The sequence below is a fragment of the Thunnus albacares genome, chromosome 23 (assembly GCF_914725855.1).
Source record: "Thunnus albacares chromosome 23, fThuAlb1.1, whole genome shotgun sequence".
Taxonomy (NCBI): Eukaryota; Metazoa; Chordata; class Actinopteri; order Scombriformes; family Scombridae; genus Thunnus; species Thunnus albacares.
This window is the reverse complement of record NC_058128.1, coordinates 4,574,735-4,595,948: the sequence shown is the minus strand read 5'-3', so window position 1 is coordinate 4,595,948 and position 21,214 is coordinate 4,574,735. Positions and strand designations below refer to the sequence as shown.

The 21,214-nt window shown below is 38.3% G+C and overlaps 1 protein-coding gene across 3 annotated transcripts in view; it reads left to right on the top strand.

The window, feature by feature from the left end:
- LOC122975494 (plexin-B2-like) overlaps nucleotides 1–21,214 on the top strand; it is a 212,901-nt gene that overhangs the window by 96,166 nt on the left and 95,521 nt on the right. Inside the window, exon 4 of one of the 3 annotated variants that reach the window (XM_044343945.1) lies at nucleotides 12,328–12,465. The exons of the other annotated variants lie outside the window; for them this stretch is intronic. The gene's annotated coding sequence lies outside the window, so the exon portion shown is untranslated. The remainder of the gene's footprint in view (nucleotides 1–12,327; nucleotides 12,466–21,214) is intronic. 3 annotated transcript variants of the gene reach the window in all.

The window sequence follows — 21,214 nt, the reverse complement described above, 5'->3', positions numbered from 1 at the left end:
TTATGTGCCAATGAGTTTGCAGTTGTTAACATGAATGACTGTCTTATCTGCACATGTGATTACTGGACGGTGTAACTGAACGCATATCAAGCAGGTCAGCGTATCTCAGGTCGGTTTAAGTTGAACTTTGGCTGCTAAAATGAAGCGATAAAGCAGAGTTTTTTAACGTTTGAGTGGTGAAAAGCTTTAATCGTGCAGCAACAACAAGATATTTTTATATGCATGTATTGAAAGATGTCTGACTGAGGAGTATTTTACGGCTCTGATGGACATTTTTTTAGTTGTTTGGTCCAGTTTGCCCCCAAAAACATGCAGATCAGGTTAACTGATGAGTCTAAATCACCTGTAGGTGTGAATATGAGTATGAACGGTCGTCTGTCTCTATGTGTCAGTCCTTTTCTCTCATATATGACAAAGAAAAACAGCAAATTATCCCATTTTCAGGATCTGGAACTAAAGAGCATCTGGTATACGGTTCATTCTCTAATTGTTGCAGCTCTAATCAGAAATTATAAAGCTGTCGTGTTTGTTTACAGAAACTATGTTAATTAAATGAGGAAAATGAATAATAACCGAAGCATCCTGGATATTTGGTGGAAGTTTGGTGATTTTTTTTTTTTTTGGTCTGTCTCTCTCTTCCTGTTGTAGTCCTCCTCGTCCTCTTCATGTTACCCTCTGGTTCGTTTCCCTCTCTCTCTCTCTCTCTCTCTCTCTCTCTCTCCCCCTCTCAGAATCTCTCCGTCTCTTCCCTTCCCCTCAGGACGGGCCTGGATCATGAGGATTACAAGGGTTTTGTGTTTCAGCAGGGAGAAAGATGAGGAGGAAGAAGAGAGATAAAGAGGGCAGTTGAAAAGGAGAGGAGGAGGGGGGTGAAGAGAGAGAGAGAGAGGGGGGGGGGGGGGAGGAGGATGAAGGGGGAGGACATGTTTGTACAGGCGAGACAGAAGGAATAAAAAGGAGCCAGAGATTCTTGTTCCTCTTTTCAGCACTCTGGAGTTTCTCTTACTTTTATCTTTTTTTTTTTCCTCTTCATTTTATTCACTCTTTCTTTCACCCCTTCCCTGAGCTCAGTCTGTTTATACTCACACACACACACACACACACACACACACACACAGGGGGCTGAGAGCTCCTCATTACAGCAGTCAAGTGTGTTCTCGGACTCACTATTCAGACTACAGATTGGAAATACAACACCAGACACACCCCTCACTGGGAGACTCAATACACACACACACACACACACACACACACACACACACACACACACACACACACACACACACACACTCTCTCTCTCGGTTCTCCCATGTGAATTAGCATTCCCTTTTTCTTCACATTAAATTGTATTTGCATTGGCAGAACCTCGATGCTGTTTCCTTTATATATATATATATATATATGTATATATATAAACTATCAGTCCTGCTCCATCTGAGGAAATGATGATATAGTGCTGATCTGAAGGAAAACAAAATAAAGTTGGGGTTTGGCTTTAAAAAAGTGCCACTAGAGATAAAATATAAGCTTTTATTGTAACCTTATTAGAGGGATAATGCTTATTACCGTGTGTAAATATGGCTGTTGTCAGAGTTCTTACCCCGTATGACCCTAGAGGGCATAAAGAGTCCAAAACAACCTGACTGTAAAGCTGCAACTATTACATTAATCTGCATCTATTTTGATAATTGTTTAAATCATATTTTCCAGGCTCTCTGATGAGAGATTTTGTTGCTTTTCTTCATCGTACACATTAAGTCAATTTTTACTTATGTAGCTCAATATCATGAATCATAAATTTGCCTCAGGGGGGGGATTTACAATCTGTACAGCAACACAGTATCCTCTATGCTTAGACCCTCGATTCAGTTAAAGAAAAACTTCCCCCTCCAAAAAAAAAATCCATTAACAGCGGGAAAAAAAAATGGAAGAAAGGGGAGAGATCCCTCCTCCAGGACGGACAGACGTGCGATACATGAAAAACAGAAATACAGCTTAGACACACAGGATGGATTGATGATGACTGATAGATGAAGAATCTGATCAGGAGGACGTTGAGGAACTAAACAGACCTGGAAAGACTCATTTAAGTCATTTTTTAAGAGACAGTCCTCCCAAATAAAACTGTTTTTAAGTAATTATGACGAGAACAAAGAAGGAAATCACCAAACTCCGAGTCAACATTGTTTTATCTTGACCTCGATCGTCCCGTAACGTTAACCGCATGGTTATTATTGTAGCCGTGAGGAAGACGGTGGCAGGAAGTAGTAACTTTATTTATACTTAACAAAGTGATTTAACACAAATGTCCTGTCCTGCCGATGGAGGCGCCAGATTAGGAAACGCTCCTATGTGTCGTTCTGGAGTCACATGATCAAACAAACATATATGGTCGTTTACTTTGCTGCTTCTCTTGGGTTTTTTGGATTGAATATTTTGTTGTTGTTGTTTCTTTATGACATCATCTCGCGCTCTAAGATAATAAGATGTTGCTGTTTTCTGATGGGATCAATCATAGAACTTTTGTACTTGATGGAGATTTGACATTTGTGAAAAACAGAACTATCAGAGCTTTTGAAAGTTTGTGGTCTGAGCGCTCGCTCATGTTTCTGAAAATAACTTCTGAAACAATGACACTCCCAAACTAACACAGGTTTCATTTCAGGCTGCTGAAATAATGTTCTACGTATTTATTTTCCTCCACTCAGACGTCGGTCTGATTGAGTTTTGGGTAAATATCATTTTTCATAACTAATCCATATGATGGATTTTAGCCTTTCATTGTCTGGGGTGGATTAATATGTTCTGTCCATCTAATCCTGTTCGATTTTAGTCTGCCTGGCGTGCTGGCATTAAACTATGCACACGGCAGACTTGATGAGGAGAGAGAGTGTGTGTGTGTGTGTGTGTGTGTGTGTGTGTGTGTGTGTGTGTGAGAGAGAGAGTTTTAACCTTTTTTACACTTCAATGGGACCTTGCAGCTCCCAGTGAAACACCAGTGAAGTCATGGAAGAATGACGCATAACATTAGCTCACTCACCTTTCTATTTTTTTGAAGACTTTTTTGAAGTTTCGTGTGATATCTTCCTCTAACATATCAGACGTTGTGTGATACTTTGTAATAGAATTTATTAGTAAGGGGAGGAAGATCAAGGTTCAAGTCAAGACAGGAGATGTCAGCGTATAAGCTAGCGTCGGTTCTTCTTAGCTCAGATGTCGAAAATCAACAGTCACCGCAGTCTGTATATAAAGACGGACGTAGCGAGTTGTGAGCTTGTGGTCAGCGCCATCTTTTAAAGGAGTGCAGGGTTGTTGCCTTTCATGATCTGGAAACACGACCGGAGCGAACGCTAGCTTAGAGCTGGTGACCTTGAGCTAACGTTATGCTAACAGGGCAGGCGTCATAACCAAGTAACATTAAACTTAGTGAAATATTGCGCCAATAGTCCGACTCAGTGCGAGTCCCAGAGCCAACTGTCAATCACAGCTGTCAATCAACGCCCGCACGCCAGACGTCAAAGCTACTATAAGTCAAATCTTATTAATGGAGCAATAATTTCCAAAATAACCACCAGCACTCGTATTAGAGGGCCTGAATTTACAGATTGAGACCATAATGACTTGTTAGAAATGTAGTGAAAATGTTCTGGTACACCAGTGTTTCCCCTATATTCACCGCCGCTGCAAAATTATGAGCGCCGCTGCTAAAATTTCAGATGATCATTAAAATCAACGGGCTACTAATGATTTTCACTCGTACACTGTCAAGGCACAATAAAACCCTACGTTATCGTGGATTTTTTTAGTCGTCCTCCCTCTCTTCGTTCTTCAAAGGTCATCTATGTGGAAGGTACAAGAGTAGCGTAGCTCCATTAAGGAATAAGGCAGTGCGTGTGTAGTTGCGCGAGCGGCAGAAACGTGACATGAACGTGAGCGGACCAGAGGAAAAGTTTAGCAGTAAGTTGTCGATCTGGCAGTAAATGTACAGTACAGACTACAGTAAGTCAGTTAATAAATGCTGCAGCGCCTCAAGACAAAGAAAATACTCATCTATCGAAGGGGGTTAGCCCCGAAGTTAGCAACAACGCGTTAGCTTAACTTGACCAGGCTCACTTACGGTGGACCAGCAATTCTCATTTTAGTGTCAATCTCAGCTGCTCTTTAACAGAGAACGGAGAAATGTCTGGCTGATGAGTCTCTGTCTTGAGTTTTTCATGCCCCCACATATAAAGATATAAATCCTCCACACCAAACTCTACAACTCAAAACAAACAAACCATACAGCAAAACAATACCACAGTATAAGGATTGACTTAGTGTTTCTGCAGAGAAGTTGAGGCTTTTCAAATAGGAGTCAGTCGGCTGAGGAGCTTCCACAGAATTCGGCTTAACTTTCGACTCCAAGGAGATAAATACAAACTAATTTTGAGCGGCAACAGTGCAAAAACATTTTTAAAATTAAGAGGAGTTTCTCTTCAAAAGAAATATATTCTTCTACTGTTTGTTTGTTTTCAGGCAAGGTGCCACATGCCTCTATTATTATTATTATTTGTTGGATGAGCACCAGCATCTTTTTTTTTAATTAACCTGGAAACTTTTAGGATTTATTGTTTGTTTTAATGTTGTGAATTTCAACTTTTGTTATTTTAAGTGTCAACAAGGAACATTCCTCTCAGTCCGTGTTGATAAGACGTGTTTACCACTAAGAATTATTAGATAGGAAGACAGAACAGAGTCTGAATAGTGAAAGTATTGACAACGAGAGTGAAAGAAGGAACTCGGAGTAAGTGCAGGAATAAAAGCCAACGAAGAAGGAGAGAGTTTTTGGCTTTGTGTCAACTTTGCCGCCACTGAACCCCTGTGTATGTGTGTGTGTGTGTGTGTGTGTCACCGAGGCAGCCTGCCATGCTTCAGCGTGTTAATTATGTAAATTGGTCATTAGGAACCCTTATGGGGGCCAGGATGAAAATACCCAAACACACACACACACACACACACACACACACACACACACACACACGTGGAACTGGCTGCACATGTTAAGTGGGAACAGGAGGAAAATTAGGCCAGTGGAAAAAGGGAAAACTTTCCCTTGGACCTTTTTCTACAAAGCATTTTTATCAGGAAAGTGTCAGTGAGGAAGTTTTCCTGAAATCTGGCAAATGAAATAAAAAGGAGTCCATATGCCGCCAAATTCTCTTGAGTCAGGTTCATTAGAAACAATATTTTTGGTGTAAAGTCTGGGTTTTAGTTGCTAAGGACGGGATCACCGGTGGCATTTCCTCCACAGCGTCTCAATATGTTGCATATTTTCACAGCAGATGATATCAATTCTGAAAAACATCTGTAACACTTTTATTTTGAAGCTCACTTAATTTTATAAAAATTTGCAGGTATTTAACAGGTAAATTTTAGGGTATTTTACAGAGAGAATGATGCAATATGGTACAAATTGTAAGAAAAAACAGTCGGTTTAGTTGGTAATACCCACTCATTGTTTGTACGTAGTTGTTAATTTGCAAAAATTCTTTATAAATTTGACTTTTAACAATTCTTTAAAGATCCCTTGATCTTTAAAGAGAAAAGTTGAATTATTTTGTCCTTAGAATGACATCTACTCCTTCTCCCTCATTAAAAATTCCAGAAACCTTAAATATGCAAATATTTTTCATATCTAAAGTTTTCCTGCTGGACACCAGACGTGTCCTCCTTCACTGTAAAGTTCGTTCAGGCTTCAAGTTTCTGCATCACACTTGTGTAAGTTGAATACTGGACCACGATTGGCTCCAAACTAGTTGTGATGTCACAGATCCTGCCCTTAGACCCGCCCCTTAAAATCTGATTTTTCGATGAACAGAAAAAGATAAAAACTTTCCACTTTCAGCAGATGAATGTGAAAACAGCCTGATGCACAAACATTATTCTGCACAGTGAAGCTCAAACATCAAACTGAAGGAACAAGAAGAAAAACACATTTTTAACTGATAGAAAATACCTGGTTTCCCATCTGTAGTTTTGTGTGTCATTAGCATATTAGGTGTTTTTAAAATAATTTTCTAAAAATAGCTGCAGTGTAACAGTTATCATTTATATATGATCTTATTCTTTAAATTCACAATTGCAATTTCTTGTATTTATGTATGAGCTCACTGCTTCTTGTTATTTGCACTTTTATGTTTCTATTTCTTGTAAGTCATGCATGACTTGCATGGATTTTTTTTTTAATTCTATAGTCAGTTTTAATCTGCGAAGTTATGTTTATGCTTGAAAAGTGCTTTATAAATAAAATTATTGTGTTTTTAAAGAAATCCTCATATGTAGTTTGAGACAAAACTACACACTGAAAACTGAGTATTTTCTGTCAGTTAAAGAACTGAATGAACTTTTTTCATCTTTTTCTTACAATTTGTACCAAATTGCATAAAATGTCCCAATAATGAACCATTAAATATCAGCTAATGATGTTATGAAGCGTTCCCAGTGATGAGTATCTTCTCCAGATTTACCAAAACACAAACCGAACAGTCCAAGGTGAAAGAAAAAATAAAGGACTTCATCAGTTAGATGCTGTTTTCAGCACTTTGTGGATGTTTCTTAGTGGGACTTTAAGTTTTAAGAAAAGCCTCCTGATGTTCTCCGGACACATTAGCTCATTGAACAGCGTATAAGGAAGCATTGGGGAGTAATTAGCCTCCTGCTGATTCCAGCGCTAACACTCATTGTTGATGAATGGATCTGTCAGTGATCGGTGCAGGACTGCATTCCCTCTCCGCCGGTCAACAAAATGCACAGATAAGAGACTGAAAAAGTTAAAAAAAAAAAAACTGTTTGTGCTGTGAGATGTTTAGTTTAACAAGTTGTTTCAGGGGTGATTGACAGTTCAGTCTGTGTCTGGTTTATATATTTCAACAGGAGTCACTATGCAATGACGTTACCCTGTGATATCTAATGTTCCTCCGTGACCTTCCCTCCAGTGCTGCCCTCTTTGTCCCCACTGTTGCTATGACTTTATATCATTCATCACCTCATTTGCTTAAACCTGACAGACTGATTGTGCGGTCTGTGTTTATTTTCCACAAGTAGCCGACGTATCGACTGCACAGATCTCAGCTGTAGATGGAAGCAGATTCAGAAACTGTCCTCTTGTCTCTGTATGATCATGAAGTGGAGTCATAAACCATCAGATTGACACCAACATTTTCCCCTCAAAGATGCATCTTCGCCTTTAATTGAAGTGTGAATTTGTGTCTGTATCGTGTTTGCTTTGAGTTTAAGATGCAGTTTTCTTTCCACCACTTTTGTCTTGTGGGTTGTTACAAACAATGCAGCCTCTAGAAGGACTTTAAACCTTTTATTAATTGTGGTTAAAGGCTGAGTTTAGCTATGATTTCCTGTATTTATCATCCTCAAACATCCAAGATGATGAAAGATGAAGGGAAAAACTCTCACTTCTCTCTCATATCTGCTGTTCTCCTCCTCTTTTTCCTCAACGTTTATCTCTCTATCAGTTCTCTATTAATCTCTCCATTTTCTCTGTCCGTCATTCAGCGTCGTCTTCCTCTTCGGTATTTATTGCTATCAGTCTCTCTTTCCATCTGTCTCTTTTTACCCCGGCTGTCAGACAACTTAAGTGATAAGAAATGGCAGCTGTATCAGTAGAACGGACTGCGTGTGTGGTTTTTGTGCGTATATATATATATATTCTAGTGTGTGTGTGTTGTGGCTGGCCTGTCAGCTCTGGCTGTCATTTTGTCATTATAAATTTCAGGAAGATAGTCCTGAATCCCTGTAGAGCGCTGCCAGACACACACACACACACACACACACACACTGATCTTTCTGTCTTCGGTCGTAGCAAACTGACGGACAAGGAGACAGAAATAAAGACAGAGAGACAAAACACTCACAACGGAGACATTCTTGATGTCAGATATGTCAAACGGCAGTTTAGCGAAAGAGAAAAGACGCCTGCTGAGTCCCAGACAGCCTCTGTGACCTTTGACCTCTCAGACGTTGTTTCCATTCTCAAAAATTCTCTTTAACAAACTTCAGCGTGACACAAAAAGAGTCGATTTCCCCTCCTGCGGAGTTTATAACCTCAGTCCTTCTGACATCCAGAGGGAGATTTAATACACAACTGTAACTGTGTGAAAAGTTATTTTAAAGTTCGACAGCAGAAGAGGTGCAAGTTGTGTATTTTAGGAAAGACAAAGTCAGAAGGGGAGGATTAATAGTTTTAATTCAGAAGCTCACCCATCAAGTCTAATCAATCGAGTGAGATGGATCCCTACAGAGGAAGTTTAATGGATGTCAGAGAAAGCAAAGATCTGCTTTCTGCATCGCTGCACACAAACAGGAACATGAAGACAACAAGAAAACCAGACGTTTACATCATAATATAGAAGTCATAGATGTGTAAATGCACCATTTTCCTCTTTAAATGTTTTCTTCATTATCCAGTTTTCTCTCAAATCTGTAAACGTTACACGTTTTTGAAATCATTTTTTCACTAATCATCTCTTAGATGTGCATCTTCTGTTGCCTTTTACTCGTCTTTCTGCTAAGATGAAAGTTTTTTTTCATATTCTTCTGATCAGAGCAGATTTTCAGGGAGCGTTATACGTGTTTGTGCCATCTGCTATGTTACATTCTGTGAGTATTTACTTTGACCCAGTCTCCTCACTGCAAACATTAGTTTTTGTAAATATACATATTACATATTTTCTTTTTTTTTTTTTTTTAAAGTTCCCTTAAAATTTATTTCTACAAACACCAATCTAGAAGTGTTTTAGTTTATGGTTCATGAACTTCCACATATCTGCTTTGTCATTCAGGATTTTTGCCTTTTTGATGATGCAGGAGAGACAGACAGACAACACTGGATCAATAACAAGATTCAAAGTGTTTTTCATCATATAATCAGGTAGTGAAGACTACTAATGATTATTTTCATTATAGATCAATCTGCTGATTATTTACACGATTCATCAGTTAATCATTTAATCAATGAAACATCAGAAAATAGTGAAAAATACACAACTTCCTGTAGTTCAAGTAGATTTCCTAAGATATCATACAGTATTTTATTCAACCAACTAGTACAAAACCCCCAAAATATTAAATTTACAGTAATGTAAGCAACAAACTCTCAAATTAAGAGCTTTAAACCATCAAATATTTGGCATTTTTGCTTGAAAAATTAGCTAAACAACTACTTGATTATCAAAATTGTTGCCAATTAATTATCTGTCAATAGAATAATCAATTTATCAACTAATTGTTGCAGCTCAGGTAAACATAAACATCACAGACCAAACAACAAAGAACGACACATTTCTGAAGTAACTCAGAAACTGTTTAACCTTTTTTCACGTCAGTTATGCAGCAAGTTTCGTCAAGATAAAGATCTTGAAAAGTGAAGTTTCGAGACCAAAAAACATAAATAAATCAGACGCAGACTTTAGTTATATTATATGTTTTTCCCCTTAATTAACCTTAATCTTAGTGTTTACATGTAAACAGGACACTTGTAATGACTGTTTCACATGTGTTGTTTCTGTCATGTGTCAAGTCCAAACACAGCAACACTGTTCAAACTATTATCTGTTTATTATCACATGTTATAGAGGAGGAAACGATGAAGTTTCACCTGCGGTTGATAAACAGGAAAAAGGTGAGACACCTGCAGCACCGTTAATGTTTTAAAACTTCTGGCACGACCATGAAAATACAACTATTACACAACATGCGGGTTCGTGCCAGATACTTGAATACAAAATCATTAAAATAAGTGTTTTATCTGTAATGTTTATAGAGAAAAAACAAGAAGTGACAAGTCTTATGATGTAATAATTTCTGATTTAAAAGTATTCCCATAAATCTGTATGCGATACAATCAGTTTAAGAGGGAATTTTTGTCTCCGCAGCGGGCCGATAAAACTTGTAACTCGTGTTGTTACAAGCAGCGGGAGTTTCCTCACAGTTTCTCTCCTCCAGAGGTCGTGACCCCCCCTGAGAAAGATTCCTCAGATACGGAGGAGAAAAGGAAGTTGTTGGCAGTCGGCTCAACAGGAAATGAGCGTCTCCGTGCTCCTCCTGGCTGTTAACGGACAATCGTTTGGTGCTTTGACCTTGACCTATTTTTGTGGATTATATACAATAACCACATTCTGTTGGTAATCACTACATTTAGGGTTATTCTCTGCTTCTTTGTTCACTCTGCTTTTTAAAAACTTCCTCATATACAACGAAGATGTTTCAGGAGTGGCAGTGAGAGAGATTCAAGCATTAAATTAGTGCAAACAATTGTCATACTACTACTGTCATAACATACATAACTAACATATATAACATTTCAACAACAAAAAAACAAAGAACAGCAAAGAAAACAGGTTTTTTAATATATCTATGTTGTAATTTTTGCCTTTATTCAACAGTGCAAAGTGCAGAAAGACAAGAAACAGGGGTAGAGAGAAGAGTATGACATGCAACAAAGCTGGAATCAAACCACAGTTATGTGTTATGCGTCTTAACCAGAAGGCTACCAGTCGTCCCGCAGGTCATTTTTAAGATTTTATTTAGAACAAAACTCAAAAAGATAAAAGTCTTTGTAAACTCTTACAAAGAAACTTACTTTTTGGTAATTAAACACACCCCTATAGTCCTCTCTAGAGTTCAAAGTCTCAAACTTTGAGACTTTGAAATTGTTTAAAATGCCAGTTGAATACTGTAAGTTACTGTATGTTAACTACAAGATGATGGAGCAGGTAAGTTGACCGTCTCAAACGAGCTTTCAGAAACCTACGTGTCAGCGTGGTCATTTTTGGAGCCTCTTCATTCTTCCTACTTGTGCGAGGCTCCTGATATATCAAATATCCTGTAATTCTTATCTCTTATTGGTCTACTAGTGTGTGGTACAGTCGTCTCTCTGGCTCACAGTAAGATGGAAAACAATTCATGCAGTTTTACTATCATATAGCAAGATGAAACATGGGTTCACTGTGTCTAACGTCTAAAACTGCTGAGTCTTTTAAAGGAGACACTGTTATGATGTCGGATGTTAAACATGGTCAAAGTTCCAAAATCTGAGGTGAACTTATGTAAAAATGCTGCCTGCAAGTCAAAAGTCAGGGCTTCAACTGCTCTGAACGCTTTGTTTGTAATGTTACCTCTACTTCCTCCTCGGGATGACATCAGATTGTTCACACTTGCCCACAAATGGCCGTCTGTTGGTTAGCCTTTGTTGCTAAGCTTGTTGCTAAGTTTCTTCACGTTGTCCACTCGCATATTTCATATCTGATTCGGGCTTGAACACGTACGGATGAATTTGAGAAGTTTCCATTTTGAGTAAAAAACGAGAAAAATAAGTGAAATTCTGCTGCTATAGTTTGTTTATGTAGCCTCCAGAGCCAGAGGAAGCTTCCTGAAGCTGACCAATCAGAACAGAGCAGGCTCATCAGGAGGCGGGGCCTTAAAGAGACAGGAGCTAAAACAGCCTGTTTCAAACAGAGGCTGAACTGAGCGGCTGCATAAAGAGCCAGCAGAAGATAAATAAGGAGTTTTTAACTGTAAATCATGCAAAAATATTCCAGTAGAGCCCCTTAAAAACATTAATGCGCTGTCAGTCTCTTCTTAAAAGTATATTTTTTTTATTTCACAAAAAGCTCAGCTTGCAGTCTGAGATCTGTGTTCAGATACTTGCTAAAAAAAAAAAGTGTCCGTTAACTAGAAGTGACCTCACTGAGGAATAAGCGATTAAATGAAGGGAGGTTTTCAGTGTTGAAATATTAAACCACTGTTCACTCTTTGATCAGATAAAAAGGTCGATATAAAATCCTACACTTGTATCCCCAAATCAATGATATTTTCCACAAAAAAAAAAGATTTGTACAACAGATCCTTTTTATTTAAAAGTGTTTTTTGATTCAAATTCCTCAGAGCCTTAATTATATGTGAAACTAATTCAGCATTAAACATCACAGCAGTGATAATAAAACCATTTCTGAAGTGTGTGTGTGCTTTAATTTGAATGTTAAAGCCTCTGAGACAAACTGTATATCAGGACTGTAAGAGATAAAAAAAAATCTATATGAGCCCAGTAAAGGTGAATTATGTCCCATGTGACACCTCATAGGGAGTGGATATTTCATATTAATGCTGCTTTCCTTGTGGGAAAACAGAAAAGAAAAAAAAAATTCTATCTTTGAAAATCCTCCTCCCAGCAGCCTCTTCTCCTCCTCCTCCTCCTCTATATCTTTCCATCTGACTTGTCTATCACCTTCTTATCTCACATTCCCATCTCCAACCCTCGATCTGTTTCCTACGAAGGTAACCTGAGAGAGGAATGAAGGGAGCAGGAGGAGGAGGAGGAGGAGGAGGTGGAATGAGATTCAGAAACCGAGCGAGAAAGATGGTGAGAGATAAGCGAAAGCGAAGGGGCGAGATGGAAAGAAAGGGCAAGGACAGGTAAGAGACAATACGAAATTAAACCCAGAGTGAATAAGTATGAGAGTTCGACAGGGTGAAAAGGAGAGAAATCGGTGCAAAGACAGAGAGTATATGAGAGGGAATGATAAGGTTGCAAGGTGAGAGAGGGTAAGTGGAGGTTGGTGATGGAAAGTAAATTAAATCAGAACACCTATGGGAGTTGAGATGAAACCGATATATACCGGGCTGGTGTTGTACTTTTATTAAAAACCCTTATGTGTGGTCCACTTCTGATATGATGGATGATCCAGTTTGATTGATTGAAAATTTATTGTAGATTTTCTTTATAGTACACTGGTCGTCTGTGGTTATTTGATTTTTGTCAATATGGCCCGGCTTGACCCTTACTGGGGAACTTTGCCGATTTTCAACTGGCATTGTATCACGACAATGTGGGTAGTTTATGCAAATGAACATGTCTCCTGCACCCAGAGCTTCCTGCTCATTTGCTGGCAAAAGTCCACCAGGTGACACAAAACACGTCATCCAGTGGATTTTGGCGATCTTTGTTAGACTACAAACTACGTTTCCTTCCTTTTCCGTAGTGGGTTTCCCAAAACACTCCACCTACCATGTTACGCTGGCGATAGAGGAAAGTAGACGCTGCAATATCATACTACTAAATACATTAAAACATCAGCATGTTTGGAAGAAAACTAGTTTCATGATACGAGACGGAATATCACACACAGTAGAGTCAACAACCAGACCGGAGCGACATTACAGCTGCAGCTAAACAAAGCTAAGCTGCTAATTTTCTCCGTGATTCATCCAACACAACTAGCTTTACAGTATAATGTTGGAGGAGAGATGTGGTGCCACTATTACAGCTTTTGAGGCCAATATAGAGCCGTGGAATCACACACAGCCGGGGTAGCGTTGCAGCATTGACTGGTGACTAAGGATGTGCATCACTTGATCTGCGAGTTGCTCTTTCTGACTGCTGCGCATCTAGAAAACTCTCTCGTTGTATTACAGTGACAACCGGCAACCGTAAGCTGTCATGTCATCATTTGTAGCTATGGTAACCAAGGTTTTAATACGGTGTTTTAAATATTTTTTGCTTTTATCTATTTGAAAATTGGATATCAAAATGGAGCTAATGCAAGTTAATGTTGCCTCTGAAAGTTATTAGCACTGTACAACAAAAATGCACATGAACAAATCTTGTAGCATCCTTGGGCTGTACTTTAGGTACTAAGGATGTGCAGAGAGCCCAGTATTTGTATCTCTATTTGTTGAGGCAGTGAAATTATTTGTATTTGTATTCGAATAAAAGTGGACAGAGGCTTAAAAATCCTGTTTTTGTTTTTATTAGGCTTTTAATTTTAGAAAATTAAAGTGCTACAATAAGTGTTCATGAAGCGTGTGTCAGTAGTTCAGCTTTATCTCTGGGGAACGCCCCCAACTCCGGGAGTGATGTCCAAATTAGGAAATGTGCGTCATGTAGCAGGTGGATGTGACTCCCCTCATTGAGACCTGCTGATAGACGTAACAGCGGAGCAGAGGAGAGACACTGAGATAGAGATGTAACCGACCTGCACTCTGGTATTTGACATGGTTTATTTTTCTTCCTGAAAACAAATATTTTTTAAAATATTAAAAAATGCTGGGCTTCAACAAACTTTGGCGTTGTTTTGGTAAACATGACTTTGTTTTTTTGACAGAATATTACATCAGACTTTAACTCTGTATACATAACAGAACATCAGTGACTGCCAGCCTCACATTGTCCAAACAATAAAAGAAACATAAACGAGCTGAAATGTAGACGACAGACTGGGATGTTTTTACTGTCCACCTGCGCCGGCGGGCTTGTGTGCTGCACTCTGTAAGTTTGCAATGGTTCGCATAACTGACTCCAGCACGCCATTTGTTTTTACGATCCTTGCACATTCATACGATATATCCGGACTCGCTGAGGAAAAATGTTTTGTAAGTGGGGAAAAAAAGGCCTCAGTAAAGAGATGTAAAGCTGCTGTCACTAACTTTGTCTCTGAAACTTTGTCTCTGTACTCGCAACAAGAGTAGATGATTGGACGAGACGCATGCAATGCATCCTGGTTGTTGTAGGATTCTTCTTTAAGAGCAGGATGTGGAATCTGCAGCCTTTTTTTCCTCAGTTTTCTTAAGTCATAGGGCACCAATTAAAAAAATAATTACACATTTCTACTAAATAGGTGACCTAGTTTTAAGAACTCATCATATTTAAAGCGGTGAATTTTCCCTTTAAGAGCTTTGATATTAAAAAATGCTGTTGTAGAAGCTTTTTTCACTCAGTCACAAATAAAATTCTGAAAGAAATTAATCTTTTTTTTTGGTAGCAAGAATGTTGTAATCACAAAAATGATAAAGCACTTTTCAAAATAACTCATTAAAAAAACCCAAAACCAAATAAAAGATACATAAAGTAAAACTAATTAAACTGTAATAACAATAAATTGTAGAGCATAAAGAAAATAAAATCAACCAATTTTATATTACTGTGGCTGATTACCAACATCCAGAGTTTAAAGAATTAGATACTGTAACAATATATCCACCGATATTTATTTTTTAGCATAAATTTATTGCATAATCAAAACATTTTTAACAAGGATTCCTCAAATTTGTCTATCAAAGACTAATATTTATCAAATATACATACCGATCAGGACATTTTCTCGTGGACAAACTATAGTTCAAGACAAAAAAATCGACTCTCGCACTTATAGATTATGAACACACACTTATAAATTAAATATTAAATAGTTGCACTTTGGTCAAGCGACCTTTATCAATGAAGGAGTCGATTGTTTGTTTTGAGCTATTTGCTTTACAGCATCTCCTGCACACCTGTCTGTTTACAGGTGAGCAAAGACTGTAAACGAACGACACAACTTTGATTCTTTGCGTTAAATGGAAAAAGTTAAGGTAGGATTTTGATACAGAAACTCTGATCTTGTATCAGCTCTGTCAAACACTTTTTTAAAAACCCTCTTATGAACTTATGAACACTTTTTTCTCCCCCTGTCTTGTCTCATTGCCCTTCTATTCTTACCTCATCGTCTGCTGGTTTCCAAATCTTCCCCTTTCACTCGCTTCAGAGACTCTTAGGTCTCTCTCGCTATCTGATGGCGAAGGCAGACTGAAGGAGAATGGCATAAAGAAACAAAATGGAAGGGGAAAAAAAAAGACATTGGATGTTGGAGGCAGAGATACAAGTAGACAATAATAAAAGAGTCCAGAAGAAAAAGTGTGAGAGAAAAGCACGGAGGAGCAGGAGAGAGACGAGAAAAATAGGAATTGCAACCAATGAGAGAGAGCGTGGTAATCTTTTCCTCCAGCTACTTCCATAATTGGATTTTGACTTTCTGCTTTGTGTGTGTGTGTGTGTGTGTGTGTGTGTGTGTGTGTGTGTGTGTGTGTGTGTGTGTGTGTGTCTGTCAGGAACAGCTCCTGTTCCACCTCTCAAGACGATAGATCAGATAGAGGCCCGAGAAAATGACCAGTTCCTCCTCTCTCACACACAATTGGTTAGTCGAGACACACACTCACCTCACACAGTTGAAAAGTTCATAACACACACACACACACACACACACACACACACACACACACACACAGTCAATACACAGCATGTTATTTATAGCTCCAGTGTTTTTATAGTTACAAAGTGGCTACATGATATATAATTTTATAAATTTACAATACAGGTCGCTCTGTGCTAGAAAATGAATAAAAACCTGGAGTTTTGTTTGTTCTGGTGATGTAATTGTGTGTTTGTTTGTTTGTTTCAAGTGATTTTCTTGGAATATCTTTCAATGAACATTCAGTATAGAAGGTGTAGGATTAATAACATAAATGTTTGCTCACACACTGTAAGTAAATTTTGACCTCAGACTGTATTTTGTTGGCTTGTTGACGTGTTCTGTACTTAAATTCACTTAAGTACAGATGCTAGTGAAGATGAAAAGAAAGGTATGCGTTAGATGAAGGTTGTATGACATGTCATCTGACCACATCTAAAGACTTAAGGGTTCATACCACAGCCTTTATATAAAGATGGACGTAGCGAGGTGTGAGGTTTCATTGGAGCCGGTTTGAAGCCCGGAGTTGCAGCTTATGGTCGGCGCCATCTTTTCCATTTGGAGCCAGAACCTTCTAGATGAGGAGTGCAGGGTGTTGCCTTTCACGCTCTGGAAACACGCCCCGCTATCTAGGAGCTAAGCTAACGCTAGCTTACTGGGAATGCCAAGTGGCGCACACTTGGGCTAACGTTAGCTACTTAAGCTAAATCGTGCTAACAGGGCAGGTGTCATAATCAAGTAACATTCAACCCAACCGGTGAAGGCAGATGGCCGCCCACCAAGAGCCGGGTTCTGCTTGAGGTTTCTACCCGTTAAAGGGGAGTTTTTCCTCACCGCTGTCGCCAAGTGCTGCTAACGGGGGAATTATTGAGTCTCTGTAAATTAAAGAGTACGGTCTAGACCTGCTCTATGTGAAAAGTGCCCTGAGATGACTTTTGTTGTGATTTGGCGCTATATAAATAAAAACTGATTGAATTGATTGATTAAAGTGAAATATTGCAACAACAGTCCAACTCAGTGTGAGTCCCGGAGTCGAGGAGAGCAGCATGTGAGCCAACTGTCAATCACAGCTGTCAATCAACACCCACACAGCAGACATCAAAGCTACTATAAGTCTTCAAATCTTATTAACTGAGCAATAATTTCCTGAACTTACAGATTGAGACCAGAATGACTCGTTGAAAACAATGATTGATTCAGTATTTCTAGAGAGAAGTTGATGCTTTTTGAATAAGAGTCAGTTGGAGCATCTAGCAGCTGTTGATACTTCAGCTTCAAACTGTGGTAGCTGCTGCTTGAAGGATGAACCTGCGAATCGAGCAGACGCCAACAAAAATAAAGTCTTTCAGCTGATTGATTTCACGGTCTCACCAGTTACTAGTACTGTTTCTGATGGCCTGAACCAAGCTGCTGTTGATAGCTATCATGTGTAGCTTGTTAGAACACAAGTGATTGACGGAGATGTACTGACTAGAACCAGCAAGACGTCTCTCGCTGCAAAGAAGAAACAAAACCAGAATGATTGCAATCAGGTCTGAGCTGGGTATCGATGTGCTCTTTGAGGCTGGAGATGTCGGCATGACTCTTTTTTTTTTTTTATAAACAATTTATGGTTTCAAACAGGCCTTCTGACAGGAAATTGGACCAGCAGTTCATCTTTGTGCAGGGCTGCATGGTGCATCATTAAGATGTGGGAACGATATGTACTTTGGCTCCTCAGCAAGGCTCTACAACCTTAGTATCAGCCTCACTCCACTTACATTACAGCAGGAAGTTATCAGCACTAATCACATGTTTTTTATCTTATATGAGCCTGAAACTCGCATCGTAGGTGAAGTACAGAAATAAAAACAAACTGACATTTAGTTTTTCTGCAAAATTTCTAGGGTTTTTTTTTTAATTTGTAAGACAGTTGGATGGAGACATGGACTCACTCTATCAGGGAGATAAAAGCCTTGAATTGAGCAAGCTGAGAGGGGAAGTTAAAAAAAAAAAAAAAACACAAGTAAACCAAGAGATAACGGTGAAGTTAGTGAGAAGACTGCAGCCTTGGATCACTCAAGTGTAAAAGGAGGAAGAAAAAAAAAAAAAGAGAAAAGTTCTGGTTTGTTATCAGAAAAGTACAGAATGGAAGTGATGGCAGGAGGGATGATAGGAGAGAAAACAGCAGATGGCAGAGAAGAAGAAGAAGAAGAGGAGGGTGGAGGATGGGGGGGGATCTTCAGACCAGACAGACAGAGGTCGACATGCAAGAATATAAACACTTATCATGTATCTTAAGCCTTTTATTAAGATTTTTCTATAAAAAAAACACTCTTGAGTTGCATTAAACCACTTCCAGTTCTCTCCTTATTGTTTCTGTTTGCTAATTAGCAGATTTCAATGAAATCTGTAAAGAAAGATTAGCTGTTGGCTGAAATACAAGTGAACAATTTCTGGTGCAGATCCAGAGATATTTGGTTAAAGTAGGGCACTTTTCAAAGAACTACAGTTCATAGTTGAATATTTAGAAAAACTTAAAAACAACAGATTTAGAGTCAAGTCCAGGCTTGGCAGAGATAAACACTCTGTGGGCTTTTTAATCTTTAGGCTGCTTCTTCTGGTGAACTGTTGCAAAAAAAAAAACATCATTAGCAACAAAAAAAAGTTGAAGAACTTTGAATTGTGACCTTTATTCACATTCATCTATGTAAACTCATCACTGTTACTCAGACCAGTTTGACCTGTGATGAATTAATTTGGGTAATTAGGACATTTTTCTGTGTGTTTATCACTTTAGCTGGAATTAAACAGTAAACTTGACTTTTCTATTTAGTAGATTCAGTGAGAAAAGATGAGTCTGCAGCACTCACATTTATGCCGCATACTCGGATCAACTGTTGAAACGCTTTAACAACGTTTTTTATTTAATAAATACATTTGAGATTATTCATTGAACTCTAAAATCCTTCCGCTGGCACTAAAAGGACTGTAACATGCAAAGATATCTGTTTGATTTGACTCATTCGGACGACTGAAGCTTCATTTTAGCTTCGGATAAACTCTTAAATACATTTTTGCACAAAATCACTTATATTGTAAAGAGGAATGATTACAGCAAGAAAAACATGCATCAATCTTTTAGGGAAGACTTCAAAAATCGTGAACTGTTCCTTTAACTCAGTAGCGAGACGTAGAGATGTTGCATCATCGCTGTCAGCTGTAGAGTCGTGCAACGCCCATTGTTTTGCATCATAAAATGTGACACATTGCATTATGGACTCCGCTGAGGAATATTTTAGGGGCCATAAAGTCGATAAATTTACTCAGAATACAGATGTTCAAACAGAAATGTGGACAATAAATAGATTTTAATGATTTCTGACACAACCTTATATTAGCATGTTGCTAACATTAGCTAGTTGGCACTAAACACAAAGTACAGCTGAGGTGAATGACATTATTTTTTGCAGGTATTTGGACATAAAACAAAGTTTTAATTGGACAAATTAAAAATTTTGACCTATTTGCGGCACAAAATGAGAAGTGAGAGGATCATCAAAGTTATTACAATTCATCTTTAGGTCGACATACATGACGGCCATCCATCTAACGGTTGTTTCAAGCGAAACCACAAAACGTCCTGATGGTGCTAGAGGGAACATCAGAATTTATCCTCTGGAAACCATGAATGTCTGTACTTTAATAGCAATCCATTAAATATGTTACAAGATAGACTGACTACTGTTACTAGACCCAGAATTAATATTATCCTGGTCAAGTTATTCTTCACTTAAATTTAGTTTACTGTGAGATTTTCAGAGTTGCCACCACATTGAGACTTAATACATTGGGGAAATATCAGAATATGTGGAATATTTTGGATTTTTGTTGCCACAAAACTCATATTTTTGAAGATCTGGAATATAATCTCAATCTTCCACAGCTGTTATTCAGACTGTGTCGGACTCTGTTAGAGAAACGGAGGGAAGAGAGAAAGATGAGAAAGCAGCTCATCACAGAGTTTGTTACTGTGTGTGAGATATGATGTAATAGTCCATATTAAAGATAATAGTCAGATAACAAAGTGCGGTAATGATATGATATATGAAATCCTCAGCAGGAAACTAATATCCAGCTGTTATCTCCTGCCAAGTTGTAGAGGAGAAATGAAGGAGAAACTTTATATTAAAAGACCCCGTGGTGCTTTTCTGTCTAACTCACTTCATATTCCAGCTGAAATCTTCTCAATAATGCAGCTGTGACTTCTGCTTATTAAAGAGATGCTTCTCACTGCTTCCCCTCTTTTTATCACCGCGGCGGCTCATTGGATACAATATTTAAATAACCTCGTCGATACATTAACACGATAACAGTCAAATATTTTAAACAACAGCTTGAGTCAAACAAACAATCATCTTCAATCTCATGTTTTTACTTTTTTACATTTAAAACCATTATTTTAACTTTAAATAGTTTCACTGAAGTGACTCACAATATATTCAAAAATGGAAATATTTCAACTTTTTTCATTTTTGTGCAGCTGATACACATTTTTGTACATATTTTAGAGGTTATTGTGTGTTTTGTGTCTTTTCTGGCAAATTAATTACACTCAAAATACGAGTATAGGGAGATGGACAGAGAGAAGCTGTAACCATAACTGTAGAAAAGTGTACAAAAAGAAGAGTTACACTTATTGGATATTGGATATTACTGTCACTCAAAGCAGCCATGTCCTTCATTATGCATAACTTTACGGCTTAATAAAATTTAAACGGGTGAGTTATGAAAAAATTCACCCTCCGTACAGTTGTCATGAAAGAGGAAATTAGCTACAGAGACCTAAACCGTTTTTTGTACCAGGCTGTAAACATGTTTATTTCTGCTGTAAAGTTGAGCATTTTAACATGGGGGTCTATGGGGAATGATTCACTTTTGGAGCCTCAAGTGGCCATTCAAGGAACTGCAGTTTTTGGTACTTCCACATTGGCTTCATTCTTCATTTTGCCGCTTGATATTAACCCATAAGAACCCACAGTGACACAGGTGTCACCAACCCTTTCAATGTTCTGGAAAATTCCTTATACAGCTTTTATCCTTGATTTTAACTCATGAAGTCCCTAAAGTGACATCTACTGAACATCCTGGTGCAGTCATGTGACAATGTATGAATCTGT